Source organism: Lynx canadensis, chromosome A3, assembly GCF_007474595.2.
Source record: "Lynx canadensis isolate LIC74 chromosome A3, mLynCan4.pri.v2, whole genome shotgun sequence".
NCBI lineage: Eukaryota > Metazoa > Chordata > Mammalia > Carnivora > Felidae > Lynx > Lynx canadensis.
Window position 1 is genome coordinate 1,846,690 of NC_044305.1, and position 14,587 is coordinate 1,861,276.

The window sequence follows — 14,587 nt, forward strand, 5'->3', positions numbered from 1 at the left end:
CAGGCTGCTGGTGGACGGTAGGCTATGAGTAGTTAAGTTTTCGGAGGTCAGAAGTTATATGTGGATTCCAGGCGGTGCTGGGGGTGGGTGCTCCAATAACCCTTCATCGTTCACGGGTCCCCAGTATACCTTTACAAAATGCAGTTTTTTTCCCTGTAAATCAAAGCTCAGGGATCATAACAACATTTTATAACGAAACGGACACGATGGAAACCTCCAGTTCTACAGAGCGGGGTCGGCTGTATTGCAAGACTGCAAATAAAATTCAATGCAGAAAAAAAAACAACCCCTGAGCTCATGGACACAGAGGACAGGCAGGTGCCAGAGGTGGGGGCGTAGGGCGGGCGGCACGAGCGAAGGCGTCCAGGGTGCACACTTCCTGGTCTAGAATAAGGCAGTCACGGGATGGGCGGTAGTTAGCGGTCGTCTCCCGCCCATGTGCCAGCTGCTACGTCTCCAAGTCCTCACGACAAGAGTCGTTTTTGTACCAGGTAGCGACAGATGTTAAGTAGATTTCTCGGGTGGCTGTTTGGGAATGTACCCCCCGCCCCAAATACTCCTGTCCTCCACCCTGTACCCTCCCCCCTCCTCCACAACTCCTCTTCCAACCCCATAACTCTCGCCTCCCCAGCCCCTCCCCCCTCCACAAACCCCTCCCCGACACCCCGCTCCTTCCCCCTCCACATACCTCTCCCCACCCCTCCCCTCTCCACATATCTCTCTCCCACCCTGCCCTCCCCTCCCCCCTCCCCAAACCCCTATCCCACCCCCACCCCCACTCCTCCCCTCAGTCTACGAGGACTGTCTTTGTTTCCATCTCCCGCCTCCTGGCTCTGCCCTGAGCAGCACACACCCGGCAGGGCTCAGGCCAGGCCACGGAAAGAACGGCTGGGGCCAGGGCTGGGGACGCATGTCACCCTGTGCCGTCCCTTGGGCCGTGGGGGTGTCGGAGCTCTGCTGTGCTCATCTTGGCCACAGCCACCCCTGCCTCCCTCCAGGGATGAACACATTGGGTCCCGGGCCTGCCGCCTTCTGCCCGCTCATCGCTCACAGCGCTGGGCGCCCCAGGACACGTGCGTACACTGTGTTCATCATGGGCCCTCTGCTGCCCACCGAGTAACGTCCTTCAGCCAGGACAGCCGAGTGCGAGCAGCCCAGCGCGCAGCCGCGTCCAGGGAGATGAGTCTGTACGGAGGACAGAGGACAGAGGACGGCGCCTTCCTGGCCACCTGGCTCCTTCCCCAGGGCTCCTTTCACAGGACAGCGGCCCTGGCCCTCCGTGGCCGTGAGCCACCTCTTCTCCCCCGAGGGAGTTTGCGCCAAGGTGCGGTCGCCAGGGAAATGGGGCGGCAGTTGCCAGTCTGGGTCCCAGAGAGGAAGACCCCTCTGGCCATCTGCACCTGCGCTGTTTGTCCGCGTGTGGGGAACCTGTTAGAGCAGATCAGACCCCGTTGGGGAACTGTGTGATTAGTGTAGAAAGCCCCAGGCTGGCTGCTTATGAAGCACAAGCTCTGTCTTCTGGGAGCCCGGAAAGTTCTAGAAAGTTCGGTGAGTTCGGCACTTGAGAAGCGGCCGAGCTGCGCTGGATGGAGGGTCGCTGGGTTCAGGCCAGGCAGTCCTCCAGAGGCGGGGGCTCCGGCAGCCGGCCGGCGAGCACAGCGGACGGCCTGGCACGCTTCTACCGCGTTCTCTGGGCCAGACTGCCCATCCTTCATGGGGAAATTTAATTATAAAACCACTGAAAAGAACCCACCACATATTTAAAGAGGTTTTATTTTTTGCAAAGGAATCTCATTACAGTTTGACCACTGGGTGCCTTTGCTTAATTCCCCAGCTGCCGCTCTGTGTGCGCGCCCGGGACTCAGTGCCGGCTCGGGGATGCTCCGCACAGTTTACCACATTAAGAAGAAATACTGTACAAATGAATTCACCAGATCAGGGGAGAGCAGTTTCCCCTTGATTTGTGTCTGGAAAATGAGGAAAACATCACGGCAGCATACGATAGGGCCATGAATAAAGAACACAGACAGGCGTTTCTATCACCACCTCACTTTTACGACGCCACGGAGAATTAGGCTCTTTTGCATTTGTTATTAAAGGACAGAACAGATGGTAAAAGGTTAGTTTAAAGTGACGTCTACATTAAAATAACTTATGGTGCCGGGCGATTGTTTTCACCCAGGGACTTGTGCGTGGAAGGCCGGCTCGCGTCCTTAGGAAAGGCCGGATGAAATGAAGGATTCTGGCAGAATCTTCCCCAAGGAGGAGGTATTTGCCTAATCTCAAATGAACTTGAAACCGGAGAAAAGTCACCATGTGTGGGTTTGAATTGCAAACACCTCGGAGGTTTATTCCCAAAGCATCGAACCGGACAGAATCACGTCCAGACTCCAGCAGAGAAAGCCTCACCCCAGGAGAGGAAGACACCCCAACAAGGAGAGAGGACCTTCAGCTTCAGGCTGGTCCCCTGCTCCCGCCCCGCGTCACTTCAACACCTTCACGTGCCGTGGGCCGGGCCCTGCTCTGGGCGGACCCTGCCCTGCCCTCACGTGGCTCGCGTGCCCGGGGAATCAGACACACCTGAAAAAGTGACACCCTCTTAGTCCACAATTAAAAAGCGTGGTAACGACTGGCAGGGAAGGAACAGGGTCCTTGAGAGGCCCCAGGGGAAGAGCTCAGGGACAGGTTTGAACTCCACTGCCTTGTATAGTTTCTCCACACGCACCACGCACGCTCGCGCACACACGCGCACACACAGCTGGATCTCCCCTCCCCTTTCGCACCCAGCGTCCTGGAAGGTGCGGGTTCCGTGTCCTCAGGGTTTCCTTGCCCGCTATGAGGTGTCCCCGGGACCTCCTGCCCTGACATTTGCAAGCTGCTCTCAGGTTCTGAGGACCAAGTTCTTCTGCGAGGACGTAAATAATTCTTCTGTGGCGCCTTCCGGGTGTTCCTCCTCGCCGGGTATTAAGCCCGGAGACCTTCCCAGCAAACAGACTACACACCCTCGTTTTTGTTACCTTCTGGGACTGCTGAGGTGCAGCGGCCGCCGCTCGCCCCCCGCCCGGACCGGGACCATCGGGACGCAGGACGCGGGTGGACACGCACCGTGGCTGCAGCCAGCCAAGAGAGGCAATTTTCTTTCAAACCCTTGACTCCCAGCAGAGCCCAGAGGTAAGAGAAGGGTTTCACCGGACACATTTGTAGCTCCCCCGTGGCCGCAGCGGGGCCCCAGCTCCGACCGCTGGGGCTTCTTGGTTTGCTCAGGGTCACCTCAGGCTTTCTCTGTCTGCTGTCCTGTCTGCGCAAATGCCCGCCTGTCCTCCCTTCTCCCTCCCGCGTGAGCACTAACATGCTCAGCTCCCTTTTCTGGGCCCCAGGAGCACAAGCACCACAGGCTGTGTCTGCAGGGATGGCACGTGCAGCTGTGGGTGAACACACGAACCATGGACACATGGCCTGGGGATGGGAACCACGGACACACCACCTGGGGATGGGAACCACGGACACACGGCCTGGGGACGGGAACCAAGGACACTCGGCCTGGGGACGGGAACCAAGGACACTCGGCCTGGGGACGGGAGCCACGGACACTCGGCCTGGGGACGGGAGCCACGGACACTCGGCCTGGGGACGGGAACCACGGACACACCGCCTGGGGACGGGAACCAAGGACACTCGGCCTGGGGACGGGAGCCACGGACACTCGGCCTGGGGACGGGAACCACGGACACTCGGCCTGGGGACGGGAACCACGGACACTCGGCCTGGGGACGGGAACCACGGACACTCGGCCTGGGGACGGGAACCACGGACACTCGGCCTGGGGACGGGAACCACGGACACTCGGCCTGGGGACGGGAACCACGGACACTCGGCCTGGGGACGGGAGCCACGGACACACGGCCTAGGGACGGGAGCCAAGGACACTCGGCCTGGGGACGGGAGCCACGGACACTCGGCCTGGGGACGGGAGCCACGGACACACGGCCTAGGGACGGGAGCCAAGGACACTCGGCCTGGGGACGGGAGCCACGGACACTCGGCCTGGGGACGGGAGCCACGGACACACCGCCTGGGGACGGGAGCCAGGGACACTCGGCCTGGGGACGGGAGCCACGGACACTCGGCCTGGGGACGGGAGCCACGGACACTCGGCCTGGGGACGGGAACCACGGACACACCGCCTGGGGACGGGAACCAAGGACACTCGGCCTGGGGACGGGAGCCACGGACACTCGGCCTGGGGACGGGAGCCACGGACACACTGCCTGGGGACGGGAACCAAGGACACTCGGCCTGGGGACGGGAACCAAGGACACTCGGCCTGGGGACGGGAGCCACGGACACTCGGCCTGGGGACGGGAGCCACGGACACACCGCCTGGGGACGGGAGCCAGGGACACTCGGCCTGGGGACGGGAGCCACGGACACTCGGCCTGGGGACGGGAGCCACGGACACTCGGCCTGGGGACGGGAGCCACGGACACTCGGCCTGGGGACGGGAGCCACGGACACACGGCCTGGGGACGGGAACCAAGGACACACCGCCTGGGGACGGGAACCAAGGACACTCGGCCTGGGGACGGGAACCACGGACACTCGGCCTGGGGACGGGAACCAAGGACACTCGGCCTGGGGACGGGAGCCACGGACACACCGCCTGGGGACGGGAACCACGGACACACGGCTTGGGGATGGGAGCCACGGACACACCGCCTGGGGACGGGAACCAAGGACACTCGGCCTGGGGACGGGAGCCACGGACACTCGGCCTGGGGACGGGAGCCACGGACACTCGGCCTGGGGACGGGAGCCACGGACACTCGGCCTGGGGACGGGAGCCACGGACACACGGCCTGGGGACGGGAACCAAGGACACACCGCCTGGGGACGGGAACCAAGGACACTCGGCCTGGGGACGGGAACCACGGACACTCGGCCTGGGGACGGGAACCAAGGACACTCGGCCTGGGGACGGGAGCCACGGACACACCGCCTGGGGACGGGAACCACGGACACACGGCTTGGGGACGGGAGCCATGGACATACCGCCTGGGGACGGGAACCAAGGACACTCGGCCTGGGGACGGGAACCAAGGACACTCGGCCTGGGGACGGGAACCAAGGACACTCGGCCTGGGGACGGGAACCACGGACACTCGGCCTGGGGACGGGAACCACGGACACACCGCCTGGGGACGGGAACCATGGACACACCGCCTGGGGACGGGAACCAAGGACACCCGGCCTGGGGACGGGAGCCACGGACACACCACCTGGGGACAGGAGCCATGGACACACCACCTGGGGACGGGAACCACGGACACACGGCCTGGAGACGGGAACCAAGGACACTCGGCCTGGGGACGGGAACCACGGACACTCGGCCTGGGGATGGGAGCCACGGACACACCGCCTGGGGACAGGAACCAAGGACACTCGGCCTGGGGACAGGAGCCACGGACACTCAGCCTGGCGATGGGAACCAAGGACACTCGGCCTGGGGTTGGGAGCCACGGACACACCGCCTGGGGACGGGAACCAAGGACACTCGGCCTGGGGACAGGAGCCACGGACACTCAGCCTGGGGACGGGAACCAAGGACACTCGGCCTGGGGACGGGAGCCACGGACATACCACCTGGGGACAGGAACCACGGACACTTGGCCTGGGGACAGGAGCCACGGACACACCACCTGGGGACGGGAACCACGGACACACGGCCTGGGGACGGGAACCAAGGACACTCGGCCTGGGGACGGGAGCCACGGACACTCGGCCCGGGGACGGGAACCACGGACACTCGGCCCGGGGACGGGAACCACGGACACTCGGCCTGGGGACGGGAACCACGGACACACCGCCTGGGGACGGGAACCAAGGACACTCGGCCCGGGGACGGGAACCACGGACACTCGGCCTGGGGACGGGAACCACGGACACACCGCCTGGGGACGGGAACCAAGGACACTCGGCCTGGGGACGGGAGCCACGGACACTCGGCCTGGGGACGGGAGCCACGGACACTCGGCCTGGGGACGGGAGCCACGGACACACCGCCTGGGGACGGGAACCAAGGACACTCGGCCTGGGGACGGGAGCCACGGACACTCGGCCTGGGGACGGGAACCACGGACACTCGGCCTGGGGACGGGAGCCACGGACACTCGGCCTGGGGCAGGAACGGGGGGCGGGGCAGGCCGACAGCAAGCAGACGGCCAGTGTCACTTCCACAGCCGCAGGGAAGCCTAAGGCAGAGGGGCTGGGGCGGTGGGCGGCACCAAGGGCTTCTCTGAGCCCTGTGGGAGGAGGAAGTACACAGGGAGAGAAACGTGGGGAGCAGCCGGAGGTGGGAGGAAGCAGGTGCACTCAGAGCCTCACGGGCTGCTGTGTGAGTGAGGAAGTGAACAGAGAAATGAGAAGGGGGAGGGGAGTCGGGGAGAGAAGCAAGGTCTGGTCACCCCTCACCTCCCCCGACGTGGATCCCACAGCAGGAGGGGGGGGCTCCTGGGAAGTTCTGCTCCCACCTTTCCTGCCCTTGCAGAGACCTCTGAGGGTCAGAGTAAGGGAGTGGCCTTTGGCAGGAGAGGAAGGGACCGCGGAGGCTGGTGGGCCCTCTCCTCACGCGCCAGCAGGCCGGACGGGACCCCCTCCTCGCGCGCCAGATGGGGCTGGCAAAGGGAAGGCCGGTCCCCCACGCGTTCCGCCCCTGTTGGTCTTGGGCCTCTTTGTCCAAATTGGGGTTTCCTCCTATGTGTCCTCATGCCTCAGAAGCCTCTGTTAGCTCTGAAGGAATCTCCACCCCGTCCCGGAACTCCTTGGGGACCACTAAAGGGGAGCCCCAGAATGTCCAGCCCCACCCCACCACCTTGTCCAGTCCATCTGCATATACGGGCGTGGGGACCAGAGGGGCGAGGAGGGGACAAGTCGTACAAGTAACTGGGGACCGAGAGTGGAGTCACCTGTCTTCCCAAGAAGGCTTTTATACACAGACAGGGAGTCCGAGGACACGGGGCCCCTTGCACAGTCACACCGGGGACAGCCCAGAGGGTCTCTGTGTCCCCCAGAGCGGCTCCCTGGTCGCCACTGTCACTCGGTGTGCGGGGACTGTGGAAGCGCCATGTTTTAAGAAGCCACCACGACTCTGAGCTCTGGGACCAGAGCTTCAGTTCAGCTGCTTTTGAGAGCAGCTGTGACATCGTGACCAGTGTCTGTGTGCGTCCCTTCCAGCTTGCCGCACTCTGAGAGCCCTTTGCCACCGTGCTGAGAACAGCGAGACCCGGTGATGATCAAACTGCTCTCATCGAATTAACGGGCCCAACTTGGGGCCGCGGGCGAGCCAGGGTTCTTCCCTCCCTCAACCCTCGCTGCTCTCTCCCACATCACCGCGCGGGGCTTGACGATGTTTGCCCGTCTTGCATTTTATCCAGTATTTTCCATGTGACAAAATCCAGCCCTCAATTATTTTCAATTAGGTTCTTGTAATGACCAGGAAACCCCAGAATGTGATAGGAAGAGGCATTTGTTGTGTAACATTCACACTGTTACACATTACCATTCACAATTACTTTGAGTTTTAGAAATCATGAAAAAATCCTCAAAGTCATATGAATACTAATGAAAGCCATGAATATGTTCTTCCAGAATTTGCCTGGTGGGGAAGAGTGAATTAGATGCTTCTCAGAAATGGCCTTCGGGCTGCACCAAATTAACAAAGACAGGTAGCTACTTAATTTGTGGTTTGGGATTACAGGCTGCACGACGACGGCTGGCGGTGGGGGTGACTCAGCACCCGTTCCTGGCTCTTCTAGTAACGGAGGCCCGATTTCCTTTGGGGGGTCATCGTTCCCCATCGTGAGTGGTCTTGGGGAGACAGTCCACACCCCCTGCACCCCCCGCACGCCTACCAGCCACCAGGCAGGCCTACCGGCCAGGCTGGGCCAATCAGCTTCTCTTTCCCAAACGTGGATCTTGAATCAAGAATGAGTCAGGGCCTCAGCTGCAGCAATTTCTTACTCGACCCGGCTCCATAGGCAAGGGAATTAAAAGTAAAAATGAACTATTGGGACCTCATCGAGATAAAAAGCTTCTGCACTGCAAAGGAAACAATCAACAAAACTAAAAGGCGACCGACGGAACGGGAAAAGATATTTGCAAATGACATATCGGACAAAGGGCCAGTATCCAAGATCTATAAAGAACTCACCAAACTCCACACCTGATAAACAAATAATCCAGTGAAGAAATGGGCAGAAGACATGAATAGACACTTCTCCAAAGAAGACATCCAGATGGCCAACAGGCACATGAAAAGATGGTCAACGTCACTCCTTATCAGGGAAATACAAATCAAAACCACACCGAGGTACCACCTCACGCTGGTCAGAGTGGCCAACATGAACAAATCAGGAGACTCTAGATGCTGGCGAGGATGTGGAGAAAAGGGAACCCTCTCGCACTGCTGGTGGGAATGCAAACTGGTGCAGCCGCTCTGGAAAACAGTGTGGAGGTTCCTCAAAAAATTAAAAATAGAACTACCCTACAACCCAGCAATTTCACTGCTAGGAATTTACCCAAGGGATACAGGAGTGCTGATGCAGAGGGGCCCTTGTATCCCAATGTTTATAGCAGCACTCTCAACAACAGCCAAATTATGGAAAGAGCCTAAATGTCTACCAACTGATGAATGGATAAAGAAATTGTGGTTTATGTACACAATGGAATACTACTTGGCAATGAGAAAGAATGAAATCCTGCCATTTGCAGCAAGGTGGATGGAACCGGAGGGTATTATGCTAAGTGAAATAAGTCAGGCAGAGAAAGACAGATATCATATGTTTTCACTCTTATGTGGATCCTGAGAAACTTAACAGAAGACCATGGGGGAGGGGGAGGGGGAGGGGAGAAAACAGTTCCAGAGAGGGAGAGAGGCAAACCATGAGACTCTTAAATACCGAGAGCACACTGAGGGTTGATGGGGGTGGGGGACAGGGGAAAGTGGGTGACGGGCACTGAGGAGGGCGCCTGTTGGGTTGAGCACTGGGTGTTGAATGGAAGCCGATCTGACCGTAAATTATGTTACAAAAAGAAAAAGACTGAGTCAGGGTGGAAAATTCTGGCCGGGGTCCCTCCACTAGTACAGAGCCACCTCCTGGGCAAGACCCGGAGCCCGGGCCCCCCCCCCCCCCCCCCCGCCGGCTGGCCTGCCCTCCCCTTCCCGTCCGTGGGAGCCCAGGACCCTCCTGGGCACGTTCTTGCCGCTTTGGTAGCTGGACAGCTTCCCACGGCCTTAGGTCAAACCTCCTGACCCCGTGCGGGCCGCAGAGCCCGAGCACAGCGCTGGGCAGGCACGTGCTAAGCACAGGAGAGGTCACTGGGGTGCTCACGCATCCGCGCCTGGCACCTCCCCGCAGAGGCCCCACCCCGACCTCTGGATCCCGGGGTCAGAGTGGCGCTCCCTGTGAGCAGAGCCCGACACAAAGATGCTTCTGGGGGGCGGGGCGGCTGAGTGGGAAAGGGAGAAGACCCAAGAGGGAAAAGAGACGTGGTGTCGCCCGGGGTCTGGCTTTAGTCTCATCCCACGGTGGCGGGGGGAGTCCCGGGGTGTGACCTGTGGCAGAGAAGTCCGGCCTTGGGGCGAGGAGGCTGGTTTTTGTGGGCCAGCCCAGGGCGAGGGGGGTCCTCCCGGGCACCTGCCACCGGGGCACGGCCAGCCCTCTGCGGGGGTGTCCGACTCTGAACCGCCAGCAAGACCCTGAGCGGGCGGGGACGGTGCGCCGGCCCCTGGGGATCTGACGGTACCAACGGCACCAGCTGCACCCCGCTTACTTGTCTCCACGGTCCTTGGCACTGCCAGCTTTTTCTGGCTTTTTCTGTGTCGCCTGCCTTCTTTCCATCCCCCACTGCGCTGTGCGCTCAGGAGAGAGGGGCACAGGGTCACTCACACAGCACGTGGCCTCGAGCGGTGCTCGCCCGGCAGTAGGTGCCCGGGCAGCCTGCTGGAGGGACACGGGACCCTGAGCAGAGCAGCCTGGCGCAGCTGTGCGAACGTGGTCGCCAACGAGGGCCGTCGTCCGCAGACAAGCCAGACCGGGCCCACTTCCCCCGTCCAGGACCCGAGCTAGGAATACCCGTGTCCCTCAGGGAGCCCAAGACAGGAAGCTGAGTCCACGGGTGCACTTCCTGCCTCGGTCTGATCAAGTAGGGATCAACGGACCGGATGACGTGACACGGGAGCTTGTGGGCCGGGTGTTCCCTCAGGGTTGTCGTTCACACCCTGGTGGCTGGCATCCTGCTTCTCCAGATGAACAGCGGGGGTCTGGCCGGGAGCTCTGCCTCGTCGGTGTTCGACACGCGTTCCCTGCCTGTGTCTGGAAGGCCCTGCCCACACGGCCTCGGTTTTAACACAACAGCTCCAGTCTGCCATTGCCGTGTGCTGGCCCGGGCTGGGGGTGAGGGATGACACCGGACGGGATCCAGTCCTTGGGAACGTGGGGCAGGGTGGGGGAGACAGAGGCTGTGGTGGCCAGGCCATAGTTCGGGCTGGGGGGAGGCCGCGGGAGGGAGCCCCGAGGGGCAGGACCCAGCGCTGGGATGAGCCCCCAGCCCCTGAGGGATAGGAATGGTGGGGGTGTGGTGTGAGCAGGCATTTGGGGACAGCGAGGGGGGTGAGGCTGCGCGCAGGCCGAAATGGGGCACCCGGGCAGCCACCAGCCCTGCTGTGTCTGCTGAGGCCCCCCCCGCCCACCTTCAGAAACCACTGCCCCCCATGCTTTGCACGGGCCGGTGGGGAGGACCGTCTGTGGGCACCAGGAGCACGTCCCCCAGCCCAGTGACTGGCTCAGGGAGGGGCATGTGACCCAAGCTGGGCCCACGGGGGTGTTTCCTTTTGGGATGAAGGTCTCCTCCTCATTCTCTTGGGAAGGGCACCCCAGGGACTCAGGACAGGTGCCCTCACCTCCTCTCTAGCTCCCCTCCTGGGTCAGGTCACCTGCCGTCTTGCTTCCTCGTCACACCTGGAAATGGGATCTAATGCCAGTCCCTCAGAGCTGTTGTCAAGAGCGCGGGACAGACTGCAGTGGATGGTCTGCAGCATGTCTGAGGGCTGAGTCTTTGGTTTAGTCAGTACCAAGGGCTGAGCACTGTGCTTAGTCAGTACCGAGTACCGTGTTAGTACCAAGGGGTGAGTGCTATGCTCAGTCAGTAGAGTACTGTGCTTAGTACTATGCTGAGTACGTGGCTTAGTCAGCAACGAGGGATAAGTGCTGTGCTTTCTCAGTACTGAGTACTGTGCTTCGTCAGTAGAAAGCAGTATGTTTAGTCAGTACTGAGGGATGAATAGCGAACTTCTTCAGTAAACGATAGCTGAGTATTGCGCTTTGTGAACTGCGGGCTGAGTATGACTTAGTGAGGGCCAAGGACTGAGCCTTGCTGAGTTTATGCATTGCCAATAGTGGGGACCGAATACTTTGCTTTGTCATAAGTCTGAGCAGAGTATTCGACTCTGCAGTAACGATGCCTGGGTGCTTTGCTTTGACGTCTCCTCCAGAGAGCCCAGTGTTCCAGTAGATGCACAGAAAATGCTCTGCAAACCAGATGTGGATGACTGAACAAACAAGGGACAGGAGGACACAGAAATACCAGATGAGGCTGAGGTTCCGGGCCACAGTGCAGGGGATACAGTCTGCCCCCTCGCTACCACAGGGCATTTGAACCCTGTCCTTTGTCAAGTGTCAGAAATCACGCTACCTGGCTCGAGCAAAGAGGCGACATACTGGCTCTCGTGTGGGAATGGTGTGGGTTTCAGGCACAGCTGGATCATGGCTCAGGTGATGCTCTCAGCACGTGTTCTCTCCCTCTGTGGCCCTTCTCACTTCCGTGGTTACACCCTATCTGCCTAGCAATCCAGCAGCCACGGGGACAGACCGACAGTCCCCGCAGCGCAGCAGTCACACAGCCTCTGTATCTGTGGCACGGACACAGGGGCAACGCAAATGTAATCACGGCCACGACAGCTCACGCTTCTTCTGTACCCAGTCTGCTGGTGCCACGGGTGTTATCTGCCCACCCGCACAGGCTCAGTTACCGCTCAAACTCAACAAGCAGCGTCAAAGCCCCATTACAGACAAAGAAACCGAGGCACAGGGAATGCAGCCACTTTGCCAGGCCAGCTGGTTCCCAAGCACCCGAGCGGGGTCCACACCTAGGCGTCCTCCCCAGAGCCGGCGCTGGCGCCCTGCGCGCTCCGACCCGGGAGATGCTGCCCTCCCGGGGGCTCCATGCAGCTGCCGTCCCGTCCTGGACCCAGCAGCCGCGGCTGGAGACCGGACAGGCAGATTCGCCGGGCACGGGGATGGTGGCAGAGCCCGGCCTCTCCGTCCATGCCGCCGAGAGTGGGTGAGGAGGTCCCCCCAGCGAGGTCGAGGTGGACGGAGGAGGGGGTGCCAGGCGTGTTCCGGCCCCTGCTGCCAGGCCGGCGGCTCCCAGGCCGGCCCTGCCTGTCGGGGGCTGCATCTCAGTGACCGTCCGGAAGCCACCGCACCCCCAGCCTTCGTGGCGATCGTGATGGCAGAAGCCCGAGGGGCCACAGGGCTCGGAACGGGTGGCACCATGCGCGTCGACACTCTGCTCCCGTTACCGGTGGAGTCCCAGCTACCGCTGTGGCACAGCAGAACGATGGTTCTCCTTAGTTTTGCTTTGCTCCAGGAGCCTGGAGAGGGGCCATGCTGGGGATCAGGGATGGGTGCCGGGTGAGCAGGTGGTCCTGAGGAGGGGGAGGGGAGAGGTGCGGGGTGGGCTGGGGTCCCGAGGAGGGAGGGAAGGTGGGGGGTGCAGGGGTGGGCTGGGGTCCCAAGAAGGGAGGGATGGTGGGGGGGATATGGGGTGGCTGGGGTCCCGAGGAGGGAGGGAAGGTGGGGGGGGGATATGGGGTGGGCTGGAATCCTGAGGAGGGAGGGAATGTGTGGGGGATATGGGGTGGGCTGGAGTCCCGAGGAGGGAGGGAAGGTGGGGGATGCAGGGGTGGGCTGGGGTCCCGACGAGGGAGGGAAGGTGGGGGATGCAGGGGTGGGCTGGGGTCCCGACGAGGGAGGGAAGGTGGGGGGGGGGATATGGGGTGGGCTGGAGCCCCGAGGAGGGAGGGAAGGTGGGGGATGCAGGGGTGGGCTGGGGTCCCGACGAGGGAGGGAAGGTGGGGGGGGGATATGGGGTGGGCTGGGGTCCCGAGGAGGGAGGGAAGGTGGGGGATGCCGGGGTGGGCTGGGGTCCTGAGGAGGGAGGGAATGTGTGGGGGATATGGGGTGGGCTGGAGTCCCGAGGAGGGAGGGAAGGTGGGGGATGCCGGGGTGGGCTGGGGTCCCGACGAGGGAGGGAAGGTGGGGGGGGGATATGGGGTGGGCTGGGGTCCCGAGGAGGGAGGGAAGGTGGGGGATGCCGGGGTGGGCTGGGGTCCTGAGGAGGGAGGGAATGTGTGGGGGATATGGGGTGGGCTGGAGTCCCGAGGAGGGAGGGAAGGTGGGGGATGCCGGGGTGGGCTGGGGTCCCAAGGAGGGGGGGATGGTGGGGGGGGATATGGGGTGGCTGGGGTCCCGAGGAGGGAGGGAAGGTGGGGGGTGCAGGGGTGGGCTGGAGTCCCGAGGAGGGAGGGAAGGTGGGGGATGCCGGGGTGGGCTGGGGTCCCAAGGAGGGGGGGATGGTGGGGGGCGATATGGGGTGGGCTGGGGTCCAGAGGCGGGGAGCGTGCTGCTGTGCGGATGCCCCCAGTGTAAGGAGCGGTGACACGTGAGGTCCTTGAGGCACAGGCTGGTAGGACGGGGGAGCAGGTGAGAAGCTGGTATTAATAAAAGTTGCCACGCTGGGAGCCCTGCGACTCGGCTGGCACAGCCCGTTCGGGAGCGTCGGCCTGGCTGCAGGAATGGGGGCGGCCGTTTCTAGAAAGGGGGGCGGCCTCCTCAGATCCAGGGATTTGAGCACAGGTGCTGGAAACAGGTGCCCTGGGACCCCCCCCCCCCGCAAGCTTTTCCTGCCCCCTAAGAGCTGCCAGCCTTTGAAAGAGATGCTTGTTACTGGGAATTCAGCCTGAAACGGACGCCAGATCTCCACTGTTCTAGAAGGGATCCATCGCCACGATGCATCCTTTCAACTGAAGTCCCGCTTTCTCTCTACGCTCGGTTACAAGAGGGCAAACATTCCTTGGGGCCACTGGGGCAGGCGATCAGGCCACGGGAAAGAAGTGGCCGGCAGACAGGTTTGTTCGGTGACGTGAGGCCCTGGCAGGGACGGGGAGGATGGGTGTGAAGCGAACCCCATCCACCGAGAGGTCCCCAGAAGAGTGACAGCTGCGTCTCTGGAAAGCTCGAGCCTCGATGTCCCTCCCAAGGCTCCTGCCCTCCTGCCCTTCGAAGCCTTCGGGTCTCCCATCAACGCCATGTCCCCAAGCAGCCCTCCAGGACTGCCCTGCCTGAGTGGCCCTATTCAACGGCCGCTTTCAAAGTCCTCTCTCGACGCTCGCGTATGAGCTGGGGTGTGTGTTGGCACCGATGGCCGGTCTCCCCTCCGCTGGTGCCCAACGCGGCCTGGGCCGCAGCCC

At 62.0% G+C, this 14,587-nt stretch overlaps 1 protein-coding gene across 1 annotated transcript in view; it reads right to left on the reverse strand.

The window, feature by feature from the left end:
* Nucleotides 1–14,587, reverse strand: part of CDH4 (cadherin 4) — a 540,404-nt gene that overhangs the window by 68,418 nt on the left and 457,399 nt on the right. The gene's annotated exons all lie outside the window — the stretch shown is intronic.